We start from the raw sequence: 18749 nt of genomic DNA, 5'->3' as shown, positions 1-18749 counted from the left end.
ACAGTAGAAACATTTCAATTAATGTCATTTCTTGTTCAAAGGGCAGACTACAATGGGTTTGAGGAGTATGCACAAAAAACTTTATTGGCTAAAGAAACAATATGGGAGTTGGTGTTGTTTTCATAAGAGCATTGTCTTAGTTAATTTCTCTTTGCTGAGGCACAATACTCAACACTGGCAACTTAAAGGAGGAGAGGTTTATTTTGGCTCATGGTTGCAGTCTATGGGTAGCTAGTTCTGATATAGAAACAGCAGAGTAAGAGAGTATTGCAGGAAAATTGCTCATGTCATGATCGCCAGGAAGCAGAGAAAGTTAGGAGGAACCAGAAATATATCCTTCCATGTCACACCCCTCTGTGGAAAGCCCCACCTTCCAAAGGCACTTTCAGCTGATAGTGTCACCAGAGGAGGATTCCACAGAGCAGTACCATAATCCCATGGTCCAGACACCTTCCCGAAACCCTGCCTGTGAATGCATGAGGGTTTGGTGAGACAGTCTCTATCATCACGAGCCTGATGGACCTGCTGATATAAGAAATCTTTGACCCTGTCCAAAGGGATTTTTGATTTAGTGGTTATGAGAGCAAGGCAGTGGATTCAACATTTCCAATAAAGTCCCCAGGAGGTTGGAATTTCTACAGGAGCTTGAGACCCAAGAATCACTTAAGAGCAAAAGTCTATTTAATAACAGCTTTTGTGGACTATAAATATACTTATGCATCTCAAGGATATTTGACTGAGGAACCGGAAATTCAACATATAGCTAGACATGGAGGTAGGAAGCTGTTGCCAAGCCTGGCCATTGACCATGGGTAGCAGCTTACTCTCCATAGTAGTGGCTCTGAAAGCAGAGACCAATAAATAGTGGAAAATAGACACTGCACACTTGCTCTTTGTTGGCATTCAACCTACATATTCTCCACATGAAACATTCTGATCAGGAAATGCTGTATTTGGTTTCATTTAGCTACTATCAGCTCTTTTCAAATATATCAACGCACAAAAAGTTAAATAGGAGACTGGCTTAATTGCTGTGGCACCAAAGAACACACTGCATCCTCTCTTTAAATGCTGTCGGGGTTCACTGCAAAATGCTCATGAGAAGTGTGGGCTTTGTCCCTATTGAGTATCATTCATGTACGCATGTTCTTTTTGATCATTTTGATATATTTTTAATGATGATATATTAGGAAATTACTAGCTTGTTTCAAAAACATCAGAGGATTCCAAGTCTAATGTTGAAATATAAAATTCTAAAGGGTAGGAAATGAGGAGCTAAACTGCACAGCTTTCATGGCTCTCTTTCTGAATTCCCACTACCTTTGTCTGCTGCCTGCTCTTTGCCCTCTCTTTACCCTTCTTTTCTCCCCTTTCTGCTTGCTTTTCTGTGAACAAAGCAATAGCAGAACAAAAGGGACTGAGGTTTTTTTTGCATGTCAATTTTTTATGGTTCTCTGATTATTTTCTAATACTGTTTTATTCTAAAGCTGAAAATTTCATCCTCACATTACAATCACTAAATATTCCTCCCAGCTTTTATGTTGTTTTATTTATATAATTAAATGATGATAATTGGTTTGTAATATGCAAGGTTGTTAAATTGCATGTTAAAATGGTAATTAGAAATAAAATTAGCATTTGTCTTTTTTTATTTTTTGCTTTTCAGTTGCCAGATTTGTTATGCTGGGAAAGTGATGATAAGCTATTTTCTATACTTTCCTCTCCTCAGTTAATGATGAGAAAGATCAATTTCCTCTTGGGTATACTCTTTAGAAGTATTACAAACACACTCCCCCAAATCTTAATCTATTGAACTGTGAATTTTAAAGACAAAAATAGTTGTGAAAGTTTGGTTTTTATTTTTTTGTTCTTGTATGGCTGTCTTCTCTAATAACATCAGAAACAGATAAGATTTTGAATTTAACATAAAACTAGAACACACTAGATGGTGCTCTTATCCTAACAATAATCATACTTTGGAAGCAACACTTACGTAGAATAAAGCTAGGGAAAAGAAAATCATGCCTAATGTGCATATTGAATTTTCCCTATAAGAGAGGCAATACTAATATCAGATTATATAATTCACTTTCATGGAGTTTGCATTTACTCAGAGGTGACTTCTGAAACTTTGCAGTAGGATAGCATTGTTGTAATGAAGATATATGGATGTGACTGCATCATTTTGTGTGCGCGCGCACGCGTGTGTGTGTGTGTGTGTGTGTGTGTGTGTGTGATGGAGAAGGCATTCAGCTTTTGTCTGGTTTATTTCTGATTTTATCTCCCACTGCTACCTTGAAGGAGCACTCATTCCCATCAGACTTTCTGGACATAGCTTACATTTTCCAACCCACCTTATTTATCTCCAATATTTTCCCACCATGTGGGTCGAGATATTACTACTCGAAATTTCTATGATCTTGCCTACCCCACAAGAGCAATCTCAACTGTCATGTCTTTCATGAACTCTTTCCTGACTGCCTTGATCATTCTTTCTTACTCTTAATCCCTGTAACATTAGCCTTGTCATTTGTTTTTTGTGTATCACATTCTGCCTAGCGCTATTTGTATGCTATTCTTCTTATACTATAAGCTCCTTGAGAATACGGACAATTTTTGCACAATTTTCTTCCTTCATCTTCCTAAATAACCCTGTAGATGAAGTACATCTTGAATATAATTGGTGCTCACAAATGTATATATAATGAAGAATAAGATAATAAACACATTCCAAAGAAGAAATACTTTCTGTTTGGAAAAGCCATTGCTCTAGATATCTCTGTCTGTTCTCCAGCTTTTCATCATACTGCTCTGAATCTGAGAACCTGACTTCAATGGATTGGCCTCCCTACTGGCATGACAAATGGGAAGCACTGCAAGAAATATGGAGGTAGGAGAAGGGAAAAGTAGAGGTATTTATTTTCCCATCTCCTTCTGAGGCTCACTAGCTTGCTGTGGATTTGGCATGTGTGCATTCCTCTTCATAAGCCACAGGTATCTAGCATCAGGCTCCTCCCCCTGCCCTTTGAAGTGAGGAAGTGGATACTTACCCACCCCTTGCTTCTTATTTTAACTCCATCCTTTATTTAATTCTCCAAGATCATCTTTGTTAAGCATACAAATTAAGGTCCACGTATACAACTACGAGCCATAAAAGGCCATCCATAGCTCCAATTTCATAGATTAATAAAGTCTAATTTCAAATTAAGTATGTCATCAACCTTGTGTTCTCCTTATGAGAAGTCAAAATAGGATCATTTATTTTGTTTCCCAAAGTGTCTTTATAGTTTCTTCTTTCCTGTCAGAGGTTCTGTTCTGATGACCAATTTTTATATGAATTCATTCAATGTGAGGTTTCTGAGGATTAAGAATCACTATTGCCAGAACCATACACGGTACTCCCACTTTCCCGTAGTTTGGCCACATGCCTTCCGTGCCTGCCCAGACTTCCACTGATTACATAAGAAGTTTTCCTTTTTATCTGTTTCTATTCTAGGGAAGGAAACATGATCTATTCCTTACCCACAGCAAGGTCCATGGCCAACACCCAACAAAGGTGAGCAAAATAAAAATATTACAAATTTATTTAATAAAATTTTTCACGATGTAGGAATCTTTAGAAATTACTCAAAGACCCAGGGAAAACTGTAGCTTTATGTTTAGGTTAGATGAAAAGAGGACAGTTGTATAGAAATATAATTGGGCAAAGGGTTGTAGAAGCTGAAAGGGATAAACAGGCAGGAATTTAGCAAGACTGTTTATTCGATTTTTTTTTTTTTATCTTTTGGTATAGATCAGGATCTCTCTAAAGTGTGGATCTTATGGCTTACTTTCAGGGGGAATGGGCCAGATATTTTTCTTTACATGGTCTCTGAGTAGAAAGGTAGGCAAAGTCCAAATAAAAGAGGAAGAAAAGATTACAGATAATATTTCCTTGCTGTGCTTTTCTCAACTTCCTTCAGCTTAAAATAATTAGTATGCCGTAGCACCATATTTTATTGCAGCATTCCTCTACTCATTACTAGCTCTTCAAACTTTTTGGATGTCTGCCGAAAGTGCTGCCCAACTCCTTATCATTGCACAACCAAGCTCTGAAAGCAGGCATGAGGCCATGGTGTCTGTTTCTCTCTCAAGCATAGACTCACAAATTCAGCAGCTTTCAGAATTCCAGTTCAGAATAGTTTGATCCATTCTTTCATTGACTGAGTCACACATCTGTTACCAAATAATTCTAGGGGGAAGTGAGCTTTAAAATTTATTTCAAGTGTAGACAGGTGTGTTCAAATTTATTTTTAACTATGATAAATTAGTGCTTCTTGTTCAAATATTCATTCTGCTTATGTTGAAACTAATTTCAAACCTTCACTTTTTGGACATCAAGGAAAGGACAAACTAGCTGCACAGAATTTTAGATAAAAGTGAAAACACATTAAGATATCTGCAGAGAATGAAAACACCCAAATTATACACCTAAAACACCTGAAAATTAGGTTGTAGCTCTTTATTTTCTTTAAAATTTTGGTTGCTACTGAAGCTTGAAATATATATGTACACAAAAGCACAAATATAAACATACACACATCTATATATTTGTGATCATAAGCATATATTTTACAAGTGTGAATATATGTCAATATAGGTAGAAAAATGGATAGCTATTCTGAAGCTCACATGTATTAATTTTAAGAACACGTTTCCCACATTGGCTTCTAGAGCTGGAGTTTACATGGCCCCAGGTGCTCCCCAGCTTCTACGCTCAGCCCACCTCCCTTGAAGTGCTGTCCAACCCTCAGAGCACTCACTTGCAGCCACTGTGCAGAGCATTGGGACCGTGGGACACCAGCCAGGTGGCCAGCTCCGATTCTGATCATGTTTCCTCCAGTGACCAAAAAATGTCCAATTCGGCTTTACACCAAACCAAGAAATTCAAGAAGCAGTAACACAGGACAATCTTTACTTCCCACTGGGTAGAGATCCTGGAGAAGGCATTCAAGGCCCACTACCCAGACATCTATGCATGGGACATGCTGGCTGTGAAAACAGAGCTGCCAGAAAACAGGATACAGATTGATTCCAGAACCGCAGAGCCAAGTGGAGAAAGTGAGAGAAGTGCTGGGGCCAGAGGAGTTCTGGGGTGGAGCAAGGGCTGTATGGGCCATGGTGCTGCATTCCATTCCCCTGTTGAGTCCACCCTCAAGCCCACCAAGGATGGATCACGAACTCCTGTGTCCCGTGGCTACTGGGGATGCACAAAAAGTCACTAGAGGTAGCAACTGAGTTGGGAGGAAGCCCGAGGTAGAATGCCAGGCCCTGCCTAAGCACGACAAGATACAGCAGGAGGAGCAGGGCCCTGATGAGCAGGCAGCCATCTCCCAGGAAGAAATGAGGGAGATCAGCATTGCGGCGCTTAGAGCCAAAGCTCAGGAGCACAGCACCAAATTGCTGGAGACTGTGTCTGGACCAGACAGCCTGGCCCAGAGTCCTGAGAAGCCAGAGGAGGTGGAGGTCATTGGCAAAGACAAGCCAAGTGAGAAGCTGAGTACATGACAGCTCAGAGACATGGCTTAGGCCAAGGGCCGTTCAGACACCAGGGCCCCAAGACTCTGCTTCTCCCAGCCAGGGAGGTTCTCTCTGGGCTGGGCAAGGCATGACTCTGGCCACCTTCCCTCTGCCCCACAGGCCCTCTATGACCCCATTGCTCCAGCACAGGTCATTTGTGGCTGTGGTTCTGGAGTGTGCTCAGACACGGATCAAGTCTTGACTCTGCAGCTTCCTCCTCATCCCAGCATCTCTGCCTCAGAAGCCTTCTCGCTGTCCCAGCCACCCCTGTGAATCCCTGTCACTCAATCCCTTGGCAACTTTCACTGTCCAAGTCTTCCTCTTCCTCTCTGTCCCCTGGTTTTAAAGAGGCCTCCTTCCTAGCTCTGAGCACCCTGTGGATTCTTCTTGGTCCACGCCTAAGGCTTCTTGCTGAAAACACAGGCCTGCTGCAGCCATGGCACGGTGAGGACCTGCATTCCAGCTCCAGTGTCCTGAGCTTCCCAGTCCTCAGCAAGTCTCCCCTCAGCCTGTTCCCACCTGGAGCCTGTGCCAGGCTTCTGCTTTGTGAATATGCTGTTCTGAGGGTCCACGTGCAACTGTGCCTCCACAGCTCTACTCCATGGGATTCCAGGCTAAACATGAGAAGCCTTGGCCTGGGCCCCTGGGCCACCCTCAGTTTCCTTCCCTGCTGTGGTGACCTTCAGGAGCCTGCCTACCACAGATGCCAGCACCACATGTAGCTTGTACAGTACTCACAGTGGTCCAGGTTCTGTGTCCAGGGTCCATGCCGTGGCTCACTGCAGTGTTGGGAGCCCAAACCTTCTAATTGGAACCCTTGGCCCCTAGGCCTGTGTCCTGAAATGTTCTGACTTCCCATATGCTGCCTGTGACCTTGACTTGCCATGCAAGTAACCCTTCCCCTTGAGCTACTGGCAAACTCCTGGCTCGCCTGAGTCCTGCTTGAGGAAACCTCATGCAGCTAGGAAGCCCCAGACCTGGTCTCAACTTAATCAATCCATCTCTAAAAACCCAAGCCTGGAGTAGGCCTAGGTCATAAATGTTCACCAAGGATGGGTCTCAAGAAGGCTATAGGAAAAGGCTCAAAGGAAGCAAGGCAGGAGGCCAGTATTAAACTCAGACCAACTGTGGCACTCATACCTTCAGCCCGGCATATGTCAGAAAGTTCAGCATGTCCGCTGGAATAAGACAGACTCAGGAGTAAAGCATATTGGAATAAAGCATCAGGTCCTTCTGTGTGGTCGTGAGTGCATTTGTCAGTACTGAGGGCCTCTCGAGCTGCCCTCCGACCCCGGCCTTTATTTACTTCTGCATTAATAGTGAAGACACAGCTTCACGGAGCCCACTGGGCTTATATTCCCAGGCCAGGCATCTGGCCCCTTCACCTCTTGTCATCTTCTACTAACCCAGCCACCTTTGCAGGGAATACATCCCAAGAGGGGTTGAGACAGTGAGTGGAGATTTTAATTCTGTATCAAAAGTTGATTTCTTCATTCCATTCATGGAACCTCCCCTCTCCTGCTCTTGTCTTTGTCTTCTGTTGCTTTGAAATGTTAGACTGCAGCCCTGGTGTATAAATAATGTGCATACAGTGAGAAGAAACCTGATATCGTGTTTGAAATATGGAGCTGCAATAACTTCTAGGCATTCTAAAACCTGTGATTTCTGTCATTTTCTATAAACATACAAATAAGAATAAAATTGAAGTAAAAACAACAAAAAAAGTTGAGCTAGATTCAAGATTTTAAGTGAAATACAAGGACCTGTCATTAGTAAGCAATGTTAGTATGACTTAAAAGTCAGCTTATTTCTAAGAATGTTTAAATACTTAAATTTGTAACAAATGTTTGAAGGAAAAATCAAACAAAACAAAGTAATAGGTGAAATTAAATATAATAATCAAAAGTATCTCCATTGATGCTTATACAAAGCTACTAGAATGGTAATGTGGCTCAGTGGTAGAGAGCTTGCGTAGCAGGCACATGGCTCTGAATTCAATCTCTAGCACCACAAAGAAGAAAAGTGCTGGAGGGAATCAATGAATAGAATAAAATAAGCTATGAATCGAACTTCAGGGATTTAGGAAAATTTAAATTTTCACTTTATTAAGCCAAAAATTAACTTTAGTAAATTGAACTAGAACCTCTCCTATTTACTAAAGATGCTAAAAGATGTAAAAGATAATCAATGGCATACAGTACCCATTTGGTTCCTATTTCTGGTTCCCGATTCAAAGTGTTCAGACCCAAAGTTATAGAAAAATGTATTTTTCCAGTTTCAAAGAAATTTAATATTATTTACACAGTTAAGGAACAGGTAATACATTTTCATTTGTTAGAAACTTTTCTTTCTATAATAAAATAGATTTTAAATTCTGTGTATGTTATTTTTCCTGCTAAGGAAATCTTGGCCTTTGTCTGCCTTAAAACAGTAGTTGCTATAATTATTGCTGTGTAGTCAGACCAACTCATTTAAGTTCTCCTGTTTTACACTTACGCCTACAGAGGTAAGGATCTTATTTCCTATGGAAATATTTTTTGTTTTGCTCTGGTTGTGATAATTGGGAAAAAAAGATGAATCCACAAATCTTGTTAAATCACTTAGGACAAGATAAAGATCCCAGTTCATGCTTAGAACCATAACCTGAGTTGTAGGCTCCATTACTCCAAATAAATAGCTCTTACAGTACTTAATTAGACCTAAGTACCTAAACAACAGAATAATTTCCCAAATAAATAAAATAGCCTTATAGTTTTGTTGCTCTGTGGTGACACTATGAACAATCTAGCAAGCACATCATTCTTGTTTTAAAGCCGTAAATACACCAAACATTTATTAAATTTTAGTAAGCATATAGACAACTTTAGTCCCAAGAGCTGTGCTCTGTGCTCTCTAAAACTATCTATAGAAAAATATTTAATGGGCTATATTAAGGATGTCTACCTCTTTATTTTAATGGATGTACTATAATATTCTGATAAGAAGTTTTAATGTCCATATCCTCTTCACTGGGAAGAATTGTAATCGCTGTCGTCAGGATGGAGAGAATAACCCCAAGAGGGTATAGGTGCCTCTGCTGGCATGTATGATTTATTCCTATGCGTGCTCCACGGTATTGTGTTAGCCTAATCCTACCCAGTGTCCTTTTAACTATTTTAAGATTCACTGTATCTGTTGATGCAATTCTTCAAGTTTTCTTGAAATATTAAAGCTTTATTTAAATTTAAAGTGCTCTGGAGAGTATTGGTTGCCAAGTTGGGAATGTTATCATGGGAATGGCTGTATTCCAACGTCTCTGCCTCCATGAATTTTATTCTCAGCTCTATCTTTGCTGAAGCAAAGAGGAAGGTTATATTCTACATTTTCTCATGGGAAGAATTCCTTCCCTGACTCAAAGTACAATTTGTAAAGAATAAATCTAACCATATTAAGATTCCTTTTTGTTGTACACAGATTATCATCCCTCCTGGTAGCAATGGTTCAGGGGAATCTTTTTTTGTATTTTTAAATTTTTTTCTTAAATGTTTTGCTCTCATTCTGAGGGCTGACATTATAACTTAAGCTAAACCTTTGTTAGAGTTACAAAAACAACATTTCACAGTGAAATCTAATTAACTCAGCACACTTTCTCTATACTTAACAAATTTTATATGTGAAATTTTCTTGTTTGTTTTTGTTTATTTGCTTTGCCACAAGCAACTTCCAAATTCATATCTACAGGAAGAAATCTCAAACAGATACACTAAGCTGTTCTTAATTCTAAGTACATTTCATTGTATAATACATTTATATACCTGCAAGGGAAAGGTTAAGGTTCAACTTACTATGGTATGATAATTTTCAAAATTCCTTGAGAGACTTTAAGAATTTGTTATATATTAATCATAAGAAAATAACAAACTTTTAAAATATTCATTAGATGTTGCAAGAGAAATTAGATTCAATTCCTCTGCAAAGTCTATTAAATTATTCTTCTAATAAGCAAAAAGTGGGAAGACATCATGGATTTCCAATGCCTTATTGGGTATTTGAAATTTGGGCATCTATTTTCCTGACAACTGAATGTCTTTAATACTGAGCATGATATAGATTCAATGCAATCCCAATTAGAATCCCAGCAGCATACTTCACAGACCTTGAGAAAACAGAAATTCATTTCGAACAAGAAGAGACCTAGAATAGCAAAAGCAATTCTAGGCAATAAAGACAAGGGAAGGGGTATCACAATCTCTGACTTTAAACTATACTACAAAGCTACTGTGATAAAACAACATGGTACTGAAAAAGAAACAGACCTGAGGACCACTGGAAAAGATTAGAAGATGCATAAACAACTCCAGACACACTCAGCCACCTCATTTTCAACGAAGGAGCCAAACAGTGGAGGAAAGATAGCCTTTGTAATGAATGGTGCTGGAAAAACTGGGTTTCAACTTGCCACAGATTAAAACTAGACCTATATCTCTCACTATGCATTGAACTAAAATAAAAATGGGTTAAAGATCTAAATATTAAAGCAGAAATACTAAATTGGCTGGAAGAGAAGTTAGGTAGAACTCTTAAAGACATTGGCATAGGAAACAATTTTATGGACAAAACTTCAGTTGCCCTTGAACTAGCACAAAAAATCAACAAGTGGGATCTCTTCTCATTAAAAATCTTCTTCACAACAAGAAAAACAACCAATAGTGAGAAGAGACAACCCACAATGTGGGAAAATTTTTTTCACCAGCTTTTCCTCAGACAAAGGTCTACTATGGAGAGTATGTAAAGAATTTAAAAAATCAGACCTCCCAATTTTAAAGATCCAATCCAAAAATGGGCATTTGAAAAGAACAGACATTTCTCAAAGAAATGAAAACATGTTCAGTATCACTGGTCTTTCCAGGGATGCAAATGAAAACAACACTGAGATTCTACCTCAACCCAGAAAGAATGGCTGCTATCATGAAATCAACCAATGACAAATTCTGGTGGGGCTGTCGGGAAAGAGGAACCCTGTTCCCCTGCTGGTGGAACTGTAGACTGGTTCAGCCACTGTGGAAATCAGTATGGTTCTCAAAGAACTAGGATTGGAAGTCCCATTTGAACCTGCTATCCCCCTGCTGGGTATCTTCCCCAAAGAATTAAAAGAATCATATCACAGTGATATATGTGCATCCATGTTCATAGCAGCACAATTCGTGATAGCTAAGACTTGGAAGCAGCCCAACTGGCCATCAATAGGAGACTGGATAAAGAAAGTGTGTGTGTGTGTGTGTGTGTGTGTGTGTGTGTGTTTAATAAAGTGGAGTACTACTCAGCCATAAAGAATGAGAAACTAGAGACATTTATAGATAAGTGGATGCACATTGAAGTGATACTCTTAAGTGAAGTAAATAGGATGCATATGTGTTAATACCAAGTAGTTTATCTAGTGTGAGAAACTGAAAGTTTAAATAAAGACTAAAAGCTATAATGGATAATGTGAAATAGGAAGAAAAGGTGAAAAGAGGAAGGGGAAATGGGAGGGGTGGGAGAAAAGAAAGTTGAGAATAGAATTAACATGAGAAAAACAAAAAATGGAAACAAAGTCTTTGTAGATAGGGAGGGGGGAAGGGTTAAAGTGAGGGCAGGGGAATGGGGAAAAATAAGAAACAAGATGGTTTATGTAAGGTGAAAATTTCCAATGATGAATGTCATTACATTGTGTACTTTAAATGCACCAATAAAATTAATTAAAAAAATACTGAGCATGTCTAAGCTCTTAAGTGACCTCATAGTTTTAACTGAAAAAAAAACAATTTGTGGTGAGAATGTTGTTGTTGTTGTTGTTGTTGTTGTTGTTGTTATTGCTGTTGCAGGTTTTTTTTTTCAAAAAACAATTGTCAATCAATATTGCTTTGTAAGATGATCCCAAAATACTGGGCCCTTGTGAAATGGTTCCTGGCCTGGCAGTCCACCTGTGAATGACTGACATCAGGTTATTCTGGAGCTCTGCTGTGTAAGGAGGAGTGGAAATAGTTATATTTCCTCTCAGACTTGATTCTCTCTCTTCTCACTGCCCTGTCCCATGCTATCTTACTATCTTTTGCTTAAGTTTGAACATTATTGCAATAAGGCAGTTCACTTATACCAATAATTTTCTTGTCAGGAGACAACTGTTATGAAAAGAATATGGAAAAGAAATGCTTTTAAATTTTCTTTAAACATAACCTCAATAACAATTAGGAGTGAATAAAAACAATAGCAAGTAATAACAAATCTGGAATAAAAGGAATCAGGGATAGATGACAGCTTGTGGACATATGCAGGCTGTGAGTATAAGAGATAAAGATTCAAAGCCTCTCAGGTTACTGAAAAATATTCTAAGAACAAATTAGATTCTCAAAATATATTACTCTGTGTAATAGAAGATGCCATCAACCTTTCAGTTGGAATCATATATACACATAGTGAAATATGTAAGATTTATTGTTAGATATTAAGGATATTGATACTTATATTTGGTGAGACGATAAAAGCAAATTTCATAAAACTTAAGTTTATGAGATAGATTTCAGTTGGATCTGTTGCTTTAGCCTATATCTTGTAATTGAAGTGTTTTTTGTTTTGTTTTGTTTTGTCTGTTTTGTTTTGTATTCAAATGTAAGGCTTCCCTTTCCTATGGAGACCCATAGCAATAGTATTGTCCTCATCTTTCTCCAGTAGGATTGTTAGTTATAAGGCCTATTTTCTTTTACATTCCACCAAACTTATATACTGCACAAATTGACAGTAATGGAAAAAAAAAACATGATAGCTAAATTATCAGCAGGACAAAATGTTGTGTTCAGTATACCACTACTGTATGATCCTTTGAGCTAGCCATGATCACATAAGGGAATATTACTTTTAATTTGTATGGAATGACATTTTGATATACTGAAGTTAAGAGACTGTGGAAACCTAGGAGTGAGTACTGCTAAGATACTGACAGATGGGTGTGTGCAGACACTGGCTTTTGAAAGCTTGCATGTTGTTCCCCCGAGTGCTCTGTGCTGTCTTGATATACCACGGAGTGAGTTAGTGTGGTCAGGTTATGGATGTAGACTCAGACCAAGGTATATCTCACTCTGTGTCTCAGACTTGATTCTCTCTCTTCTCACTGCCCTCCCCCATGCTATCTTACTATCTTTTGCTTAAGTTTGAGCATTATTGCAATAATGTACTTCACTTACACCAATAACTTTCTTGTCAGGAGACATCTGTTGTGTTATGAAAAGTCTCTCCTAGTGAAGCATCAATCATGTCACACTTGTAAAGCAAAACACATTTTTTTGGTCCCCGGATAGCAAAATACTGCTGAGAAAACAAACTGTGCAGAATTATTAACTGTGGCATATTAGTACATGTATTCTGAGCATTCTCTATTTGTCTACCCTTGGTGCCATGTACTTCTGACAGCACTCACTGCTGACCTCTTCTCTCTGAAACCACAAAGGACTCATCAATGTCTTGCTTAAAGGCACTGTAATGGGCTGAGTGCCATAGAGATACACATGATTCGAATATGAGGCTACACTTCAGGCACTTTGTTTTCATACGCTAAAAGCACACTGTTAAAAACTGTTACAATCATCTGAGTGGCATTCGAAGATGTAACTACATGTCAAGCTACCTGGAAGGTGGTAGCCAAACATCCAGATATTTTCAAATGCTTGTGTGCTTTGCATCTTGGATATAAAATGTCTGGACCTAAACTGCCACTTGACATCTGATGCTTTTGTGTTAATACTAAAATAATCACTATGTGCATTTATAAAACGGGATTCATTGCTTTGAGGTCCTCTGAACGCTTTCTAAGTTCAAGTCAACCTCACATATTATATATAGCATGTATTGAGTGAATTGAGAATGTATTCCTGATTACCTAAGATATGGCTTCAAGTAGAATAAAAGATAAGCATCATGGGCAAACACTTCTATACCAGAAGTGACATTGGATATTTTTGGAGCTAAACATAATTCATCAGTCAGTGTACAGTCAGGAGAATAAAACTATACTTTACATTTCAAGTAGAAGGCAGTCATATGCAAAGGGTTCACAAGGGCTGGAGAAGGAAAAGGGAGAAAGAGAGGCTGCTGAAAAAGTTGGAAAGAAAGAGTGGTGTAGAGTGAGCAGGAACATACAGGTGTTCCTTAAACCACATCCCTGGAACCTGTACCTGGATCTTACTTTGGAAATTCTGCCACATCAAGGGCTGGGAGCACCAACAGGAAGCAATAACTACAGCCCAAGATTTCTGAGTCTACAGAGGGCCCATCCTGTACTGCCCCTGTAGCCACAGCTGAGGCGTATCTGGTCTCTTCACAGACTGACTGATTTTAATCCATTTCCCCATGCACAATCCTTGATTCTCTGTTCTATTTACCACCATTCAACAGTCAGAATGTTAGAAGCTGGAAAGAGCAACAACAAAAGGGTAAATGAAACAACAGTTTGGATTTGTTCTTGCAAAAGCTTAATCATAGTAAGTGATCTCTTAAAAATGCTGTAGTTTCTCTGATTCTGTCAAGGAATTCAGACTTTTATTTCTTCCTCCTTTCCCTCTTTTATCCCTTCCTACCTTCCCTCCCCTCCCCTTCCTTTTCCTTCTTTCTTCCTTCCTTCCTTCCTTTCTTCTTATGCTTAGCTGTAGCTACATCTACATTTTAGATAGTGATTTAGCTTTCAGTAAAAATTTTTGCTAGACTTCAAAAATTACATGCCTAAGGGAGGAATCACTGGAAGAAGTGAAAAATAAAAAGTTAGACTGAGCATAGTTAAATAATGTAGATGTGGAAGGTCCACTCAACTTGTATTGTGGTATTCCCAAAAGCAGACCTGAAATAAAGCTTGTAGGCAAGGAGTTTAAATAGAACATGTTCACAGGGAGCAAAATCTAGGAACAGGACAGCTGGAGTAAAACCAAGAAGGAGAGAATACCCCCATAAAGGTGTTATCAAGGTGACCTCTGTATTTGCATATCACAGAAGCTTCATTTCACCAAGACTTCCTGAGCCCTTCTGTGAAATGCATCTCAGAATTCTCAATACCATGAATGAAAAAAGCCCCTTGGGAAACACCTCCATTTTTCAAGTACTGTCCCAGCCTTAACTCTTCTGCATTTATGGGTCATGTGTGCATGAATGTCGATAGTGTGTGCAGGTTTCCTGTGCAACTTGACTAGAAAAGTTACTAAAAAGAAGCTAGAGACAAGCAGCAAGTGAGGATATGAGCCTCTGCCAGGTTACACCTGAGGAAAGATGATGGCAGCCTGCACAAAAGTTGTCACCACACAACTGAATGAGACACCAGGACAACTTGTGGCATGGCACAGGCAGCATCTCACATACACAGTTCTTGTCAATGGTCTGCAGTTCATCACATGGTGACACATACTGGTAGGTACAGGTGTGTACTGTGTATTATATTGTATCTGCCTTCTACATGTGCCTTTTTTGGAATGAAAGAATTATAAATGGCCATATTTCTTTGTCCCACAATTTAAAAATATATTTGACTGTATAACATATGCTCTATGAAACTAGAAATCATATTTTTCTGATTTTACTCTTATGTGTATAACAGAGAACAGATAACAAAAGGAGCTTCATAATGGCTTCATAATGGTGTACATGAAAACAGTCTTCAAAGAAAATTTCAAGTATATTCAGTGCACTTGTTCATTTCAATATCATTCAGGTTTGAAGGAGTGAGCCCCTTCTCTGTTCGCTATTTTCCATTTCCTCCATATAAATGCGAAGGCAGAAAGGAGGAATGGGTGCTAGAATTAGTGGGGTGGAAAGTTGTGGTAGAAATGGAGAGAATTATGTACTTGACCAAAGTATACTAGATTATTTGTCAATCATGTGTCCCGAACTCAATGTGTAGTGTTAACTAGTGTTATTTTTCCTCTGGTTTTCCTGCCTCATTATCTCCCAAAGTCTGTCCATGACATCTCATTAACATTTTCATGCCCACTCTGTTCAATTCCTTTTTAAAATTACAGTATGGAAATAGTTCTTCATTTCAGAGATGTTACAGAAGAGCTACAAATCATGGAGTAGTTTCTAGAGCCTCCTATGGGCCACCTTGAATTTACCACTTGAATTTACCTCATTTTCTCAACAAATGGACTAGACTTCAGAAAAAGATAATCACTTGCATAGAAACAGTCAAATGCAATTCTAAATCAGTTAATAATGTATCTCTGCTTAGCCACCGAGTTCTATCTGAGAAAGATGCTGATTTCTCCTGCTGTTGGTCTGTTTACACCAACTGACTTGATATTTTAATCTGTTTACAAAGTAGTGCAAAATGTTTACATAGTAGTGACCTGGTTTCCTTGGCTCTGGGAGTGCTGTTTGCAGTAGAATGTTTTCTAATCTTCCATGAAGCTCTAATCACTTGGATTTAGTGGGCCTCAGTTCCAGCTGAAGGGAGCTGTTTGGACTATGGCTCCACTTCAATACCAATCATGTTTTCTTTAGACTTTGGAAGAGTGGTTTTAGAAGAGCTCTTCATGTACCAGACTGTGTGTCTTTTACTTTAGACCTGATTCAAATTAAACATTTTGAATTTCTGAAAATGAGCATTTTTAATAATTGGAAGTCTGGAGTTCCAATTGAGTGTATAATTAAAAAAAATGCTAAGTACAACTTCTGGTTAACAACAATTTTCTCAGCTGTAGTTTCTGCTAACGTGTATCCTCTTCGGTCTATATAGTCTGTGGAATTATGGATTTATCTCTGGAAAGCATAACTAAGTTCCTCTACATTTTAACATGACATCAACTCACAAGGACAATGAACTTTTCACTTAAGATTTGGCTGTAAATCTTGGTGATTAAGAAGGCAAGGATTGCCCAATTCACCTTACAAGGCCAATGTGGCTGTCGAATGTAATAATGAATCTGACAGCATTTTATAAGCAACATGGACCTGAATATTTATCAGGTTATTATCAATATGCATTTTATTTGCTTTTAACCCTGAACACTCTTCCTGGACTTAAATTCATTAGCTGCAAATGAAGCGTGGGGGAAGCAGTGAAGTGGAAATCACAAGCCCTATGCACTCAAACCTTCTAAAGCTTCAGGTAGAATTTGATGCCATTTACTTTTTCACTGGCGAAATTAAATGGCTGAGTTAAGTGATCTCTCAGTTCCATTTAGCACTATAATCCTTTGTAGCTGCAGTACATATTCTTGATGAAACAGAAAAGCCTGATGTCATGCTGCCTAAGTAAAAAAGTAGAATCTTCAAGATGTTTATTTTCATATCAACTTTCGGATGAAAGATGTTTTATAATTGTATCTTGATTTGCCTCTAATCCTATCAAAAACAATGTTATTTTGATTCTATAGCATTCTATGGAAAAATGACACCAGATTTGTTTTTAAAGTACAGGGCAATCTGACCTTCAAAAATAAATTTAGATGAAACTATTTTAAATAAATAAGGAATATGTCTGAGTTGTAGAAATGAACATCCAACTCTCCAGCCCTCAATCTTAACCCCTTCTGCCACCCTCCAAAAATAGATGAAGGGAGGACTGGTGAACTGACAATGGGCTGAAGTGTTGATGTTCTTTAAACAACCCTTCTGAATAGTGTTTCTCAAAGCTTGTTTCTCAGATCATTCACTTTATAAGATGTTATTGATAAGTCATGTAAAAAAGCTCCACAATCATATGAATTTGTAGGAGAGTAGATTCAGCAAATCCAAGCAGATTTCCTTACTATGAAACTTCTACAGAGATTTCAATACTGAATATTCTACATCTCCAAAAGAGAGACGTGATAGGAATATTGTACAAGCATGGTTGACCACAGGACTCCTTTATTTGAGTCAATATCACAGGTCTAGATTAATTGGGACAAATGTTATGAAATTTTGTTGTTTTTAAAAGTAATTTTAGGGCTGGGGATTTAGCCCAGTGGTGCCTCTCACAAGTGCAAGGTCCTGAGTTCAATCCCCAGGACAATAAAAAAGAGAAATAGAGACAAAGAAAAAAAGGAATTTTAATTATCTAAGTTAAGTAATTTTTCACTACATATTAAGAAGAAAATCTCATGGGTAGAAGAAATCACTAATGTGTACCAATCTGATGATGGAATGATATCACACTAAATAATATTAAGTATTAGCTGCTGATCCTATATTTACTAAAGCCCTATGTGTGATGGTGTGAATATGGTTCAAGGTTGTTTCCTAAGTCTTCATATGTTGAATTTAATCCTCATTGTGAAGTATTAAAAACAGAGAAACTTATGACTTTTTATGCTTAAAGAAGGGGTATTTTGGCATTAATTAGGGTGAAGTAAGGTCATTAGGATGTGCTTTCCAAGGTCGGTTGCAGGTGGCTTAAGAAGAAGCAAGAGTATATCTTCAATATGTATCCATTTTCCTATGAATGAATCTATTTTCTCTTTCTTTATGGCTGAGTAATATTCCATTTTATAGAAAAACCACATCTTCTTTATCCAGTTTCCAACAGATGGGCAATATTGAAGTTATACTCCTAGGTGAAATAAATAAGTCACACATGTGTAAATACCAAATAGTTTCCCTGGTATGAATAATCTGCAACAATGCATAAGATCCTAATAAGATTACTGACATTTAGAAATGGGAAGAAAGAGTTAAAGGTGTAGGGAAGGTGGGATGGGTAGGGGAAGAGTAAAAAGGGAAGAGAAAAAAATGTGAGAGAATGAAAAGATGAAAATAAAGTGTTTGTAGATGGGGAGGGGAGGAGGGGGTGAAGGGAGGGCAGAGATAAGGGGAAAAAATGAGAATCAAGACTTGTCATGTAGAGGTACAAGATCCCAACAATGAATGTAACTGTGCTGTATCCCTAAAATGTACCAATAAACTCAATTAAAGCTGAAAAAAAAAGACTTCAAAATAAATAGCAGTGTACAACACAGAAGGAAAAAAAAAAAAAAGAAGAAGAAGAAGAAGCAAGAGACCAGAAGAGGCACATAGACACACATCTACTCTCTGTTTCCTGCCAAGCAATGCCCTGCACTTTTGTGGGACTCTGCCAAAATGAAGGTCCTCACCAAATATGGCCGCTCAACCAAGAACCCCCAGAACACTGAGATAAAATAATCCCTTTTCATTGAAATGTGTTTGATCAGTGGCATTGTGTTGTTATCAAAAGCAGATAACTATTACAGTATTTC

General features: G+C 38.3%; 1 pseudogene; it reads left to right on the top strand.

Moving 5' to 3' along the window:
• The first annotated feature begins 341 nt into the window (after window positions 1-341).
• On the top strand, window positions 342-5568 carry LOC104866074 (annotated as a pseudogene).
• The last annotated feature ends 13181 nt before the right edge of the window (window positions 5569-18749 follow it).

The sequence above is a fragment of the Fukomys damarensis genome, unplaced genomic scaffold (assembly GCF_012274545.1).
Source record: "Fukomys damarensis isolate Sample0158 unplaced genomic scaffold, DMR_v1.0_HiC HiC_scaffold_18, whole genome shotgun sequence".
In the NCBI taxonomy this organism is placed as follows: domain Eukaryota; kingdom Metazoa; phylum Chordata; class Mammalia; order Rodentia; family Bathyergidae; genus Fukomys; species Fukomys damarensis.
This window is presented reverse-complemented; position numbering and strand designations above follow the sequence as displayed.